This window comes from Planococcus citri, chromosome 1 (genome assembly GCF_950023065.1).
Source record: "Planococcus citri chromosome 1, ihPlaCitr1.1, whole genome shotgun sequence".
NCBI classification, from domain to species: Eukaryota; Metazoa; Arthropoda; class Insecta; order Hemiptera; family Pseudococcidae; genus Planococcus; species Planococcus citri.
The window spans coordinates 81,660,921-81,677,274 of NC_088677.1; the positions used below are offsets into that span (position 1 = coordinate 81,660,921).

Genomic DNA, 16,354 nt, shown 5'->3' on the forward strand with positions numbered 1-16,354 from the left:
TCAATATTAACGCGAACGAACTTATTAACTAACGAAAACAACGAAAAAACAACGATAATTTAACAGCCAACAGTTTACGCGATTTTACGAAAAGAACAAAATTTCATTAAAAACATAACCAGCGATATTTAGAATTCGCGAAACGATTTTTATTTTTATTTAAAAATAAAAACTAAAAATTACCGAGCATAAACGTTACGGTTACGTTACCAATTTTGCCAACACTACACTCCAATTTTAACACCCTCTGAAGACGACTTCACCTGGGTTCAAGTCATTTTATGGTCTCCAGCGACTTTTTTGAAAATTACTGGAGCCTTTTGAAGCTTCTAGCTACTTTTAGGAAATTTGAATTTTCCAAAAAAAGTCATACAACCTTTCAAAAAGTTGCTGGAGGGACCAAAACGACTTGAAATTCATCAGCAGTCAACTTCGTATTGTATTGAAATTAGTTTGCAGAATGAATTTCAACTCTCCATCTTGGTTTGATAAAATTTTGGGGAAATTTCAAGTTTCAAAAATCTACTGGAGGCTCCAGTAATGTTCAAAAAAGTCGTTGGAGGCTCTAAAATGACTTGAAATCAACCAGAAGTCGTTTTCAGAGGGTGTTAAAATTGGAGTGTAGAGTAAATTTCAGCATTTCAGCATTCCATCTCTATTTGATGAAGTTTTGTGAAAATTTAAAGCTTTAAAAATCTGCTGGAGGCTCCAGTAATTTTCAAATAAAGTCGCTGGAGGCCCTAAAATTACTTGAACCCACCTGAAGTCGTCTTCAGAGGGTGTTGAAATTGAATTGTAGAGTAAATTTCAGCTTTCCATCTCCATTTGATGAAATTTCGTGAAAATTTAAAGTTTCAAAAATTTTCTGGAGGCTCCAGAACTGCTCAAAACGAGTTGAAACCGTTTCCAATCGATTTGGCATGACGAAAATAGGGTGTATCCCAAATTTCTGCTTTCTTGGTCAATTTGGTGAAATTTTGATTTTTTCCCTCATTTTTGGCCTAAATTCGATTTTCAAAAATTCACCAAAAATCGAAAAACGCACTTTAGCACTTGAAATTTTGACAGGTGATACATTTTTGCATGATCTTTCGATCTACCTTTGTAATGTTTGAAAAAGTTCGTGCAAGTCTTATGTTAAAACGCAAAATCTGCGATTTCGGCTGACCTGTCAATCAAAATGGCCGCCATTTTGTAAGTAAGGCCAACTATTTTTTTGGCAACTTTGCTTTAAAATGTTCCTTAGGATGTCTCCTTTAAGAAAAAAGTTGTCCCGGAGGATCGGCGGCGGGGTGCAATTACTCCTATTGTCATATGCCGGACTACATATTATGAGAACTCAACTTGGAATAAATTGGGGAAAAATATTTTTGCACCAAAATGCTCAGGATGGTGTCCTAAATGACATACTAAAACCCACCCTAAATCCCACTCCCCCCAGACCCACATTTGTCCCCCCTAGCACAATTTTTCGCGATTTTCTCGCGAGCAGTTGATTTTACGTCGAAAATGGCTATATTTTTGTGTTCTACGTCAAATTTCCGATCTTAGTGATGTATCAACTGTACTTCTACCCCCAAGGGGGGGTGGGGAAGGCTATAGGCGCCTAAGAGGGGTGAAATGGTCCCCGAAAGCGTTCGAGTTGATATCTGCATGTAAGGTTGGTACGATGGAGAAACTTGCGCGTGAAAAATTTCAGATCCACACTCCCTCCCCTTTTTTGGGGACCCCCACTTTTCTGAAAGTTCAATAACACTTTTCTCCGTCCCATTTTATAACCGATTTTGAAAATTTTTCTGGAAGTTATGTATTATCCTTTGTAGGTATCCCCAAACAAAATGTCAACCCCCTCCCTTCATATTTACCCCTCAAAACGGCGTTTTTTTCATTTTTTTATGCCTATATTAACAATCATGATTGCGAGGTACAATTTTATAAACACGTTTCTTGGATGTATTTTTGACCCCCAAAAATCATGTACTTCTTTCAAAATTTTCGCTTTGGTGCGCCGTGCTGAAAAGTTGAAAAAAATGTGTCTTGGGGGTGGGGGGGGGTGTGGGGTGATTTTGGAATTTTTTGAAACATGAATACCAATGAGTAGGGAGTCGTTTTCTTGTGATTCGATACCGTTGAGCACGAATATGACGTCAGATTTTGTTTTACACTCACACAGCCCCTCCGGACCCCTCAGCCCCACCCCTCAATTTTTAAAATAAACTTACTTTGATGATTTTCGTGTCGTTTTCTTACGATTCGATACTGCTGAGCACGAATATGACGTCAGATTTCTGCTACACTCGCACAGCCACTCCGGACCCCTCAGCCCCCTCCTGAATTTCAACTATTTTTGTCAGATTTCTGACAAAAATCCTAACAAATTCAGGACTTTCTAGACTCTGGCAAAAAACCGAGGCTCTTTTTCTCTGTCAAAAAATTTCAAACTGACAAAAATTTAAAATTTTTAAAATTTTAGCAAAAATCCAAAAAATTAAGATTTTTTTGAAATGTTGACAAAAATTGAGACAGACATTTTCGAATTTCTGGAAAAAATTAGCACTTCTCTCCAATCCTGGCTAAAAAAATAGGGACCTTTCAGATTTCTGACAAAAATCATGATTCTTTTGAAATATTAAAAAAATAATTCAAGATTTTCCAGACTCTGGCTAAAAATCAGGATTTTTTAAAATTTCAGGTCAGAAAGTGAAAACTTATTGAATTTCTGGCAAAAATCATGATTTTGGGCAAGCAACTAGGACTTTCCAGACTCTGGCAAAAAACCGGGGCTCTTTTAAATTGCTGACAAAAAATCTCGACTTTTTTAAAAACTCGACTAGAATCAGGATTTTTTTCAAATTCTGGCAAAAAACCAGGATTTCTCAAAGTCTCAGGTTGGAAAATGGAAACTTATTGAATTTCTGAAAAAAATCGAGAATTTTGAAACTCTGGCAAAAAAGCGGGGCTCTTTTATAAATTTCTAGCAAAAACATTTTTAAAAACTTGACTAAATAGAGCGGGAAAATAAGGTAAAAAAGCGAAGGCGAAAAGGAAAAAATTGGCACATCAATTTTTTCTTCGGGAATGTGTTCAGATGAACCCCCTGAACTACCAAAAAAAACCCGACCCTCCTACCCCTGGAGCTAATTTTTTTAGGGGGCTAAAACCGGTTGCGATTCGCGTTTTTTGCGTTTTACTCCGTAAATATTAGGTTTACGATAAAAACTACCACGACAAAAAATGTTCCCCTTCAAATTCTCGATAATTTGATACTACTCTCGATACCCATCTCTCAAGGGGGGTGCCTAAAAAAAGGGGTGGAAAGAGTATAGGTGTTTCAAAAAAATGTAAGTCCAGTAAATTAATCAAAATTACCACTTAATATTATTCGTTTTCGCTCAATTTTTTTTTACAAAGTCTACACACCCAACTACTAATCAAACCACCATTGATTGGTCTTCAACCCTCCCCGGGGGTTGGTGGGGGGTGCTTGATTTTTCAAGTAACACACTACTGAATCAGGTATTCGAAAAACGAATCTGGACGTGCGATATATCGAAGAGTATGTTTTCGAGGTCGCTGAATACGAATATGAACTTATTTTCTGGGTCTAACTCCTCAAAGCCCCTCTGTGCCCCAAAATGGGGGTCAAAATTTTGAAAAATCGCGAAAAGTCGAGTGATATATCGAATGGTATGTTTTCGAGGTCGCTGAGTAGGAATATGAACTTATTTTTTTGAGCCAACCCCTCGAAGCCCCCCTGTGCCCCAAAAAGAGGGTCAAAATTTTGAAAAATCGTGACAAGTCGAGTGATATATCGATTGATATGTTTTCAAAGTCGCTGAGTACGAATATGGTACATACTATATTTTGATCCCAACCCCACAAAGCTCCTGACTGCCCCAAAAAATTCCAAAATTTTGAAAATTTTTGAAAAGTTGAGTGACATATCGAATTGTATGTTTTCAAAGTCGCTGAGTACGAATATGAACTGTTTTTCTGCTAACGATTCCTCAAAACCCCCTTACGCTCCCTTAAATAGGATAAAATTTTGAAAAGTTGCCAGAAATCGTGTAATATTTTGTCGAATATTATATTTTCAAGATCGTTGAAAACAAGACCATGTACTAATTTTCAATATATCACTCATTTTACTCTTTACACTTCCCACCAATTAGTGATGTTAAAAAATAGGGTAATAAAAGCAGGACAATTTCTCATTCCTATTTTATTTTAAAGGAAGGGGAGATGATCAATATTATTACAATAGATTTTTTTCACTACCTATTTTAAAAAGCATTTTGATTTTTTTTTTTCAATTCAAAATTTTAAAATGTTTAGATTTTCCCTCCCTAATTTATCATTACTAGAGTAAAAATTTTTAGAAATTGAAATTTCCAAAATAAGGGAAGAATAAGTGGGAAATTGAAAAATTTTTGATTCAAAATATGAAAATACGAGCCATTTTTTCAAAACTACCTCAATATTTTTCAGAAAGGGGAGGCCCAAAATTTTTGTTTCATGATTAAAAAATAGTAAAAAAGGCAAAGCAAGACAATTTCTGGAATTTTATTTGAATGGAAGGGGGAGGGGTTCAATATTATTTTTTCACTAATTCAAAAAGCATTTCGATTTTTTTTTAAATCAAAATTTTCAGATTCTTTGATGTCTCCCCCCCTCCCCTTGAAATTTATCATCACTTGGTAGAAAATTTTTAGACATTCATACTTTCAACAAAATAAAGAAGAAGAAGACGACGAAGAAGAAATAATAAATGAAAATAGCAAAAAATTTTAGTTATAATATGAAAAGACAAACCATTTTCTCCCAAAAATACTTCAATTTTTTTCAGAAGGAAGTCTCAAAAGTTTTGTTTTATGATTTATAGAACAAGTGAGTAGGCTACAAATTCGATATATCACTCGACTTATCGCGATTTTTCAAAATTTTGACCCTCTTTTTGGGGCAGAGAGGGGCTTCCAGGGGTTGGCCCAAAAAAATAATACCATATTCGTACTCAGCGACTTTGAAAACAGATCAATCGATATATCACTCGACTTGTCACGATTTTTCAAAATTTTGACCCTCTTTTTGGGGCACAGGGGGGCTTCGAGGGGTTGGCCCAAAAAAATAAGTTCATATTCGTACTCAGCGACCTCGAAAACATACCATTCGATATATCACTCGACTTTTCGCGATTTTTCAAAATTTTGACCCTCTTTTTGGGGCACAGGGGGGCTTCGAGGGGTTGGCCCAAAAAAATAAGTTCATATTCGTATTCAGCGACCTCGAAAACATACTCTTCGATGTATCGCACGTCCAGATTCGTTTTTCGAATACATGATTCAGTATAGTGTGTTACTTGAAAAATCAAGCACCCCCCACCAACCCCCGGGGGAGGGTTGAAGACCAATCAATGGTGGTTTGATTAGTAGTTGGGTGTGTAGACTTTGTAAAAAAAAATTGAGCGAAAACGAATAATATTAAGTGGTAATTTTGATTAATTTACTGGACTTACATTTTTTTGAAACACCTACTCTTTCCACCCCTTTTTTTAGGCACCCCCCTTGAGAGATAGGTATCGAGAGTAGTATCAAATTATCGAGAATTTGAAGGGGAACATTTTTTGTCATGGTAGTTTTTATCGTAAACCTAATATTTACGGCGTAAAACGCAAAAAACGCGAATCGCAACCGGTTTTAGCCCCCTAAAAAATTAGCTCCAGGGGTAGGAGGGTCGGGTTTTTTTTTGGTAGTTCAGGGGGTTCATCTGAACACATTCCCGAAGAAAAAATTGATGTGCCAATTTTTTCCTTTTTAAAACTGCTATTTGCCCGGTCTATAAAATCGGGATTTTTCTTCAATTTCTGGCAAAAAATCATGATTTTGAAAAATCTCAGGTTACTAAATGGAACTTTTTTCGAATTTCTGGCAAAAATTCCTAAATAAATCGGGATTAAATCGTGAAAAACCGAGACTTTTTTTTTGAAATTTTGACAAAAATCATAATTTTGGGGCAAAAAATTAGGACTTTATACAGACTCTGGCAAAAAAGCTGCCCTTTTAAAATTTCTGGCAAGAAATCTCAATTTTTTTGAAAACTCGAGTAATATTACGACCTTTTTACAATTTCCGGCAGTATCCTAATTGTTTCAGGGGGGAGGGGAGGAGGCTTTTTACTTTTTGGAGAGTCAAAATTTGCGAGGATATGTTTCTTGAATAAAACCCATCATTTATGGGGAGATGATGGCAAAAAAATTGAAAAAAAAAATTACATCTATCTAAAATTGGAGTACGTTGATCAAAAACACCCTCGAAGTATCCGACTCAAATGAGTACAAACATTACAAACAGGTTGAGAATTAGCCAACTCGATTTTCAGCGATCCAAATTACTTAATTTCCATGCCATCGTACTCCTCTGAAAATTAAGGTGCGTGTGTAGGTCAACTGTAAGTAGCATAGCTCTTGCATTAGCTTGCGAAATCACTGACTATAGAGGCACATGTAATGTGAATATTGCCCTCCTTGCATCACAGCCTGGGTAGCTCAGTTGGCAGAGCAGTAGGATTCTTACGGTTAACCGGTTACTATTAGTAGGTAAAAGGTATATGCTACGTTTGTAGATATCATTGCGTTTCTCAACCTACAGGTCCAGGGTTCGAGTCCCTGTCCAGGCCTGAATTTTTTAAATGCCAAAATGTTGAATGAAGGCTGGTTTGTGAATTTTGTAATTTTAATTTGATTTCTAGTCAAGAATTTCTCAAGTTTCTACTTGACTTAATAACAAGATTTTTTTTTTTCATTTTAACAGTTGGTTTTTTTCGAGAAATACTTATGGTCTATCGCGAATTTTAGCTTTCTAGGTCAATTTTGTAAAATTTTGTTGTTTTTTTTATCTCGTTTTTGGCTTAATTTGATTTTTAAAAATTCGCCAAAGAGTAGGTTTATCATGGTTCAAGCAGGAATTTCTCAGCAACGCATCAACTCGACTTGTGCGATTATTTATTTTCAACACTGATATGACAACGTGCTTGTCTTCTGCAAATCAAGGTGCATAGGTAGGCAACCAAAGTGGCATTGCTCTCGCATAAGCTTGCAAAATCATCGCACATGTATTAACTGGATAATAATGCCCTTACTGCGCCATAGCCTGGGTAGCTCAGTAGGCAGAGCTTTAGGAAAACAAGCTTTATAGTTCACGAGCCGGTAATTCACCTATGATTACGTTAGTGCGTTTCTCTACCTAAGCGTCCAGGGTTCGACTCCCTGCCCAGGCATAAATTTTTTGCAGGTCAAAATGTTGAACGAAGGCTGATTTGCGAGTTTTGTAATTTTAATTCGATTTCCATTCGCGAATTTCTCTATTTTTTACTTGACTGATCTTGTTTTGAAACAATGAAAGGCATCAGTTTCATTCGAATAGGTACCTACTTTCTGATGAATTGTGTAAAAATTAAAGAAAATTCAACCTCGCTGTAGAAGTTGATCTGAATCTAAAAATAAACGAATCTGAAGGTTTTTTGTGTGGCTAATTTTTGAAAATAGAGTGAAGGGGAAGGAAGAGCTTATATCAACATTTTTCTAATAGGTAACTAAATATTTTCAGAAGGTCACAATTCGTAATTTTCGTTCGAAAAATTGTCCAGCAAAGGACGAAGATGTAGAACAATTTTCTTGAAATCTCTCGCGAAGTTTTTGAAAACTTGATTTTAATTTTTTTTTAATTCGGTATTTTTTAGGCAAATATTTAAATTTACTCTTGAATTGGCATTCCTGAAATTTTGGGATAACCAGCTAAAATTTGTAGAATGGGTGCCCATTGATCGCCAACCAATGATATGATTGCTGGAGGGTCATTCCACGTCAATTGGACCAAGAAGTGGTAGGTGGGTTCGGCGATTTTTTTGAAATTTTTCCTGTGGAAAGACCTTCCAAAGGGATGACCAATGGCGCAAATCGCAGCCCTCCAGCTCATTTTCAACGGCAGCCAGGGGGTGTCAAAGTTTTCAGTGAACCTCAAATATCATCCATTTCAGCAGTGGATTGCTCGATAACCGCGATACCTACAAAAATGGAATTTTTTCCCATAGTTAGAGGTTTTGAAAGGCTTTTTGGTGATATCATAAAAATCAGTGTTGCCACTTTTTTTTGTACAAAAAATTAGCTCAAAAAGTTTCAAAACGTAATTTTCATATCGTTCCGACTCTCAAAAATTCTGAAAAAAATATATTATGGACAACTGTTCATGCTGAACAACATATTAAAAAATTGGGATGGTAACTTGTAACAAAGTCGATTTAAAAAAATTTTAACTTTGCGAAAAAATGCGATTTTTTGATTTAAAACATGAAAAAAAGTTTTGATTGGTAAAGTTGACCCATTTGACCCCTATTTTCAAGTATCTGTTGAAAAAGTTGAAAAAACCCCTTTCACTCAATAAAATAAATTCATCACAAAAAAATCAAAATTTGAAAAAATTCAATTAAACATCAAAAAAAGTTTAAATTTATTCAGTTGTCTTATTTTGACCACTTTCTGACGTATTTCATGAAAAAGTTGATAAAAATCTCACTCACGGCAAAAAAATGAAATTTGCTTTTTTTTTGAATTTTTTTGAATTTTGATTTTTTCGTGATGAGTTAATTTCACCGAGTGAAGGAGTTTTTTCAACAGATACGTAAAAATAGGGGTCAAATGGGTCAACTTTACCAATCAAAACTTTTTTTCATGTTTTAAATCAAAAAATCGCATTTTTTCGCAAAAGTTTAAATTTTTTTAAATCGACTTTGTTACAAGTTACCATCCCAATTTTTTAATATGTTGTTCAGCATGAACAGTTGTCCATAATATATTTTTTTCAGAATTTTTGAGAGTCGGAACGATATGAAAATTACGTTTTGAAACTTTTTGAGCTAATTTTTGTACGAAAAAAAGTGGCAACACTGATTTTTATGATAACACCAAAAAGCCTCTCACAACCTCTAACTATGGGGAAAAGTTCCATTTTTGTAGGTATCGCGGTTATCGAGCAATCCACTGCTGAAATGGATGATATTTTGGGTTCACTGAAAACTTTGACACCCCCTGGCTTCCGTTAAAAATGAGCTAGAGGGCTGCGATTTGCGCCATTGGTCATCCCTTCGGAAGGTCTTTCCACAGGAAAAATTTCAAAAAAATCGCCGAACCCACCTACCACTTCTTAGTCCAATTGACGTGGAATAACCCTCAAGTTGTTTTCTCTGAGTTTTGAAATTTTTGAAAAAATTCGCCAATTTCCAAAAATGAAGTTGGACTCTTAAAATTTCGTTTTTTGCAAGGTTTTCAGGGTCTTTTGAGGGTTTATTCGAATCGAAGTTGATGAATTGGTCTCCAAATTCAAACGAGTGTTTGGATTAAAAGTCACCAAAATAGCTGTAAGTATCCAAAACTTTTTGGGCAAGAAACCACCATAGTCAACTTCTTCAAGAGTATATGAACTATGAAGTTACCTACACCTACATAGAGAAAGTTGCAAATTTTTTTTTAGGATCGTTCGAACGTTGTAAAAACCTAATTTAATAAGAGCGTGTTATTTTGAGGCACAAAATTTGATTTTTTTTTAAGATTGGCGATTTCTGAAAAAACTACGTACGTAGTTTTTTCAAATAATTACGTGAATTTGTACGAATAGCAAGAATATTACTCTGTACTTTTCAACACCGAGGTTGCAGAATTATTCACTACATGTAAAGTAAATAATGCCCTCAGGGTGTTATAGCCTGGGTAGCTCAGTTGGCAGAGCATTAGGAATCGCACGATAGTTTACGTAACGCTATTCCTACATATTCTACCTGTCTCACCACGATTCTCTTCCTAAGGTCCAGGGTTCGAATCCCTGCCCAGGCATAATTTTTTCGAGCTTAAGTAGGTAATGTTGACCAAAGGTTAGCTCGTGAATTTTGTTGTTTTTAATTTGATTTCTCGCCAAATATTTCTTACGTTTTTACCTCTTTTTTTTTTTTTTTTTGGTTATTAGCAGAATTTTGAATGGAACAAAGCTTCTTGGTTTCAATCTATGATTGTAATAATTAATACGATAATTATTAATATTTTTTGTTCAAGTGTTGGAGAAGTTTCCAATTCTTTGATTTTTCAACTTCAAATGCCATAAATAAGTGATAGCGGATTGCTCAGCCAGTGGTGTGGTCAGAATATTGTCGAGGAGAGGGCAAAACCGTATTTTGAGGACATGAAAGCCAAAATTCGAGGGTTTTTTTCAAATACCACCTTCTTAATGTATTATACCTAATGGATTTTTCATGATAAATAAAGCAGAATTACCGCTCGAGCGAAATGTTTTCGAAAAATTGATTTAAAAAACGAAATAACGTCCATTTTTGTTAGATTTATTTGCAATTTTCATCCACAAGGGGAGGGGGGGGGGTTCGATCGTCGCACTCGCATCCTTGGCTCAGTTAATAGTGCATTAGGAATGAATTAATTTCGCATCGTCGAGATATAAACTGAACTGAGAAGTGTTTTCATCCTAAGGGTTGATTGTACAAAGGTACATAATATGTAGCATATTAATTTGTATAATTTAATGGAGTATAAAATAAATGAATAAATAAAAAATTGATTTTATCTAATTACTTGATTAAATAAAATTAATAATTCATTATAATGAAAAAAAATTTTTTAATAATTTTTTTTTCAAAAAAATATGATTAAAAAAAAGTCCAGTGTTCAAGTCCCATATTCAGGTATTTGGAGCGAGAGTGACACCTCAAAAAACCACTTGAGGTGTTACTCTCAAAATCGGCTCAAATGTGGATAAACTCGTTAAACAGGTCGAGTGTAATATACGACTCGATTTTTAGCTGCCCAACTTCACATTCACGCCTTCTGGAGAAAATTCAAAATTCAGGTGAAATTGAAAAATCGCGCTGGAGGCTCCAGAACGGCTGGAAATTGTGAAATTTGGATTTAGGGGGTTAGTTTTGGACAAAATAAAGCGATTCGCATAAATTTCGAAAATTTCCACGCAAACGAGAAACTTTTGATTTCTTTGATTTTTTAATTTTGAAAAAAAAAACTGGTCAAAAAGCCACTTTTGAGGTGTCACTTTCAAAATCGGCTCAAATGTGGATAAACTCGTTAAACAGGTCGAGTGTAATATACAACTCGATTTTTAGCTGCCCAACTTCATATTCACGCCTTCTGGAGCAAATTCAAAATTCTGGAGAAATTGAAAAATCGCGCTGGAGACTCCAGAATGGCTGGAAATGGTGAAATTTGGATTTGGGAAATTAATATTAGTTTTGGGACTTATTATGACCATTTTTATTGATCAAGTACGTACTTTTTTTTAAAAAAAGCATAAATCCCCAAAAATAGTGAATTTTGAATTTTCAAAAATTCGCCAAAAATCGTAAAATGAACTCGGGCAGCTGAAAATTTGGTTTTGGGGGTTTTAGACTACGCGCTTTCCAAAAATCGCGGTCCCGTTCAAATCGGAGTGTGCCACCTCAACAGGTTCCCTTGTCATGTTAGTAAATGGAACCGTTTTTGAATTTCTGGCAAAAATTCCTAAATAAATGGGGATCGAATCTTAAAAAACCAAGACGTTTTTGAAATTTTTACAAAAATCATAATTTTGGGGCAAAAAACCAGGACTTAATATACTTTGGCAAAAAAACCGGGGCTCTTTTAAATTTCTGGCAAAAAATCTCGATTTTTATGAAAACACGAGTATTATTAGGACTTTTTTACAATTTCTGGCCAGAATCAGGATTTCTTTGAAATCCTTATTTGTGGGGGGGGGAGGCTTAGGTTTTTTGGAGGACTAAAATTTTTGAGTATTTTTCTTGAAAAAAAATAACATTTATGAGGAGATTATGGCAAAAAAAAATTGAAAAAAAATATCACAAGTAGGTACCTATATAAAATTGGAGTATGTTGGTCAAAAGGTATCTAACTCAAATGAGTACAAACACTTCAAACAGGTTGAGAATAAGCCAACTCGATTTTCAGCGATCCAAATTATTTAATTTCCATGCCATCATACTCCTCTGAAAATTAAGGTGCGTAGGTAGGCAAAGTGTAAGTAGCATAGCTCTTGCATTAGCTTGCGAAATCACTGACTAGAGGCAGTTGTAAAGTGAATATTGCCCTTCCTGAATCACAGCCTGGGTAGCTCAGTTGGCAGAGCAGTAGGATTCTTACCATATCTCGATAGAACTTAGAACTGCGTTTCTAAACCTACAGGTCCAGGGTTCGAGTCCCTGTCCAGGCCTGAATTTTTTCCATGTCAAAATATTGAATGAAGGCTGGTTTGTGAATATTGTAGTTTTAATTTGATTTCTAGTCATGAATTTCTCAAGTTTTCACTTCACTAATACCGTTTCAAAATTGCTAAAGGTGATGTTCGTATTGGAGGAGAGGGAGGGCTTGAAATCTTTCGCAAGGTTACAATTCGCAATATTTTTGGAAAGAATTTCCAGCACAGGACGTAAGTAGAGTAATTTTCTTCGAACCGATCGTGCAATAATGTATTAAAAATTGTCTAGTTTTTTTAACAAATTCATATGTAGGTACCTATCTTTAATAATCTCCCAAAATAAAAGTTTTAGTTACGAAAGTTTTAGAACCAATTTCGACCCATCCGACTTTTGAAATTCTTTTAGGAAGTTAATACATTTTGAATTTTGGTGATTTTTTTCCAGAGTAATTTTTTCACAATTTTGTTCTATGATGATTTTTTTTTCACCAAAATTTTTGTTGAATTTTATCACCTCGAGTTTACGTGATTTTTGTTCTTTTCAATTATTTTTGTAGATTTTTCTCAATTTTGACTGGTATTATTTTTTTGAATTTTCGTGATCTCATTTTTTAGTTTTTCGATGATTTTCCCGGAATTTCAATTTTTTTCCTCGTCAAGTTTCGCGATGTTTCTCCAGTTTCGACAGACTTTTAAATTATGGATTTTCACGATTTCAGTTTTGTTTTAAATTATGTTTTTTTCTGTCTTAATTTAGACTGATTTTTTTTTTCATTTCAACAGTTGGTTTTTTTCGAGAAATATGGTCTATCGCAAATTTTAGCTTTCTAGGTCAATTTTGTAAAATTTTGTTGTTTTTTCATCTCACTCATTTTTGGCTTGAATTTGATTTTTAAAAATTCGCCAAAGAGTAGCTTTATCATGGTTCAAGCAGGAATTTTCTCAACAACACATAAACTCGACTTGTGCGATTATTTATTTTCAACATTGATATTATGACAACGTGCTTGTCTATACTGCAAATCAAGGGCAACCAAAGTGGCACTGCTCTCGCATAAGCTTTGCAAAATCATCGCACCTATATTAACTGGATAATAATGCCCTTACTGCGCCATAGCCTGGGTAGCTCAGTAGGCAGAGCTTTAGGAAAACAAGCTTTATAGTTCACGAGCCGGTAATTTACCTATCTGAAGTCGCCTTCAGAGGGTGTTAAAATTGGAGTGTAGAGTAAATTTCAGATTTCCATCTCCATTTGATGAAATTTTGTGAAAATTTAAAGTTTCAAAAATCTGCTGGAGGCTTCAGAAATTTTCAAAAAGTCGCTGAAGGCTCCAAAACAACTTGAAATTCACCTGCAGTACTTCGTAGCGTATTGAAACTAGTTTTTAGAATGAATTTTAGCTTTACAACTCCAATTTGATAGAATTTTGTGGGAATTTCGAGTTTCAAAAATCTGCTGGAGGCTCCAGAACTGCTCAAAACGGGTTGAAACCGTTTCCAATCGATTTAGCATGTCGAAAATATGGTATATCCCAAATTTCAGCTTTCTTGGTCAATTTGGTAAAATTTTGATTTTTTTCCTCATTTTTGGCCTAAATTCGATTTTTAAAAATTCACCAAAAATCGAAAAACGCACTTTAGCACTTGAAATTTGCACAGGTGATAAATTTTTGCATGATCTTTCCATCTACCTTTGTAAAGTTTGAAAAAGTTTGTGCAAGTCCTATGTTAAAACTCAAAATCTGCGATTTCGGCTGACCTGTCAATCAAAATGGCCGCCATTTTGTAAGTAAGGCCAACTTTATTTTTTGGCAACTTTGCATTAAAATGTTCCTTAGGATGTCCCCTTTAAGAAAAATGTTGTCCCGGAAGATCGGCGCGGGGGTGCAATTACTCCTATTGTCATATGCCGGACTATATAGGTACATTTCAATATCGAACTTGCAGAGTCATCGACTACATGTAAAGTAAATAATGCCCTCATTGTGTCATAGCCTGGGTAGCTCAGTTGGCAGAGCATTAGGAATCTCTTTATACGGTATTTTCGTCAAACATTGCTGGTAAGCAACCGGTGTTATTCAAAACCTCGATTCTTTACCTAAGGTCCAGGGTTCGAATCCCTGCCCAGGCATAATTTTTTTGAAATTAACGCTGACCAAAGTTTAGTTTGTAAATTTTGTTATTTTAATTTGATTACTCGCCACATATATCTTACGTTTTTACCTTCTTTTCTTTGCTGGTTACCAGCAAAATTTTGAATGGAACAAAGCTTTTTGGTTTCAATCAATGAGTGTAGGTAATAATTAATATTTTTTGCTCAAGTATTGAAGAAGTTTTCAATTCTTTGATGTAGGTATGTATTTTAACTTCAAATGCCATAAATACGTAATAGCCTCTGGATTGCTCAGTTAGTGGTGTGGTCAAAATATTGTCCAGGAGGGGGCATACCATATTTTCAGGGCATGAAAAATCGAAATTCGAGGTTTTTTTTCGAATACCCCCTTCATAATGTATGATACTGTTTTTTTCAAGATGATTAAAGCAGAATTACTGCTAGAGCGAAATTTTTTCGACAAATACATAGGTTTGAAAAACAAAATAACGTCCATTTTTTGGGTTTATTTGCAATTTTCACCCGCAAGGGGGGGGGGGGTGAGGGGAGCTCTATTAAGAATACTTAATAGGGGTTAATTGTACAAACGTATTTAGCATAATAATTTGTATTTAATATTGAATAATAGAATGAACGAATAAATTAAAAATTGGTTTTATTTAATTACGTAATTAAATAAAATTAATAGTTAATATAATAAAAAATTTCTTAATAACATTTTTAGTTTTTTTTCCTCAAAAAAATGTGATTAAAAAAATATAGGGTTCAAGTCCCTGTCCAGGTATAATTTTTTTTCAAGCTGAAATATGAAACAAACATTGCCAGTTTTTGAATTTAATCAAGATCAAGATTCTTTTAATCCGTAAAAATACATATTATATTTTTCAAGTATCAATGGACAACTTCAACATCCAGGATCAGTTGAACATTTTTTCTGAAAAGGTTTATTTTTTTAGACAAAGGTGTGGATATTTTTGAAAAAAGTAATTGAAGTTTAAAAGAATGCGTTTCTTTATTGACCTCGAACAACTTTCATTTTTTCGAATGAGGTTCGATTTTGCGTTAATTTTGATGAAAATGGGAAAAACTTGAACGATGAAGGATCCTTCCCTCTTTTCAGGAATAGACTTTTCACGCTGTCTTAAACAATGTTAGGCTTCTTGAATGGAGCCCTTCAAAAAAATTGCAAAAATATGAAAGAATAAAGTCTTCGTACCAAATTAATTTTTTTGAACATTTCTCATTTCTATAGTCAGAGTGCATCCTTCTAAAAAACTACAATGAACAATACATACCTACCTATGAAAAAGGGTCCTTTTGAATTTAGGCATATTTCAATAAGAAATAAAAATAAATTTACGTACCCACCTATACACAGTTGTTAGTAGGAAGGATCATATCAAATGGTCAAACCACATCTGAATAATTCTCTTTTTCCAAGGAAACCCCTCCTTCGAAAATTAAAAAAAATCGAAAGAGTCAAACGAATTAAACAGGGTAATTTTTTCTCCAAAAATAATTTCACAGTATGAAAATTCTTCTGAAATACTCTGCTGTTCAAGATTTCAGAACCTCTCTTGATCCCTCAGCAGTGCATGGAGACTCTCAAAATTAAGAATAATTTCCAAAGAAGGGGGCAAAAAATGGGTGTAAAGTCGATACAAGGAACTTTTTGGTCAACTGCTCAGGTCAGTTGTGTCTGTATGGGCTTGAGTCATTGATCAAAAATTGATCTAGTCTGGTCCGGTCTGAACACCTGGACCAGGTTTTTGGCCTAAAACTTGATCTGTCTCATCTGTCTGTCTTCTTAAGATCATTGACCTGTCTGTCTGCATTCTTAAGGTCGTCTGTTTGTCTGTCTGTCTGTCCTCTTTAGGTCATTGGCCCATTTGTCTGGCTTATTGAGGTCGTCTGTTTACTTGACTGACCTCTTAGGGTCATTGGCCCGAATGTATGAATTCTCAAGATCGTCTATTTGGCTTCTCAA

The 16,354-nt window shown here is 34.8% G+C and overlaps 1 non-coding gene across 1 annotated transcript; it reads left to right on the plus strand.

The window, feature by feature from the left end:
- The first annotated feature begins 9,751 nt into the window (after window positions 1–9,751).
- Window positions 9,752–9,880, plus strand: TRNAA-CGC (transfer RNA alanine (anticodon CGC)). Its single transcript has 2 exons — window positions 9,752–9,789; window positions 9,845–9,880. It is a non-coding gene; the product is annotated as a tRNA-Ala (tRNA).
- The last annotated feature ends 6,474 nt before the right edge of the window (window positions 9,881–16,354 follow it).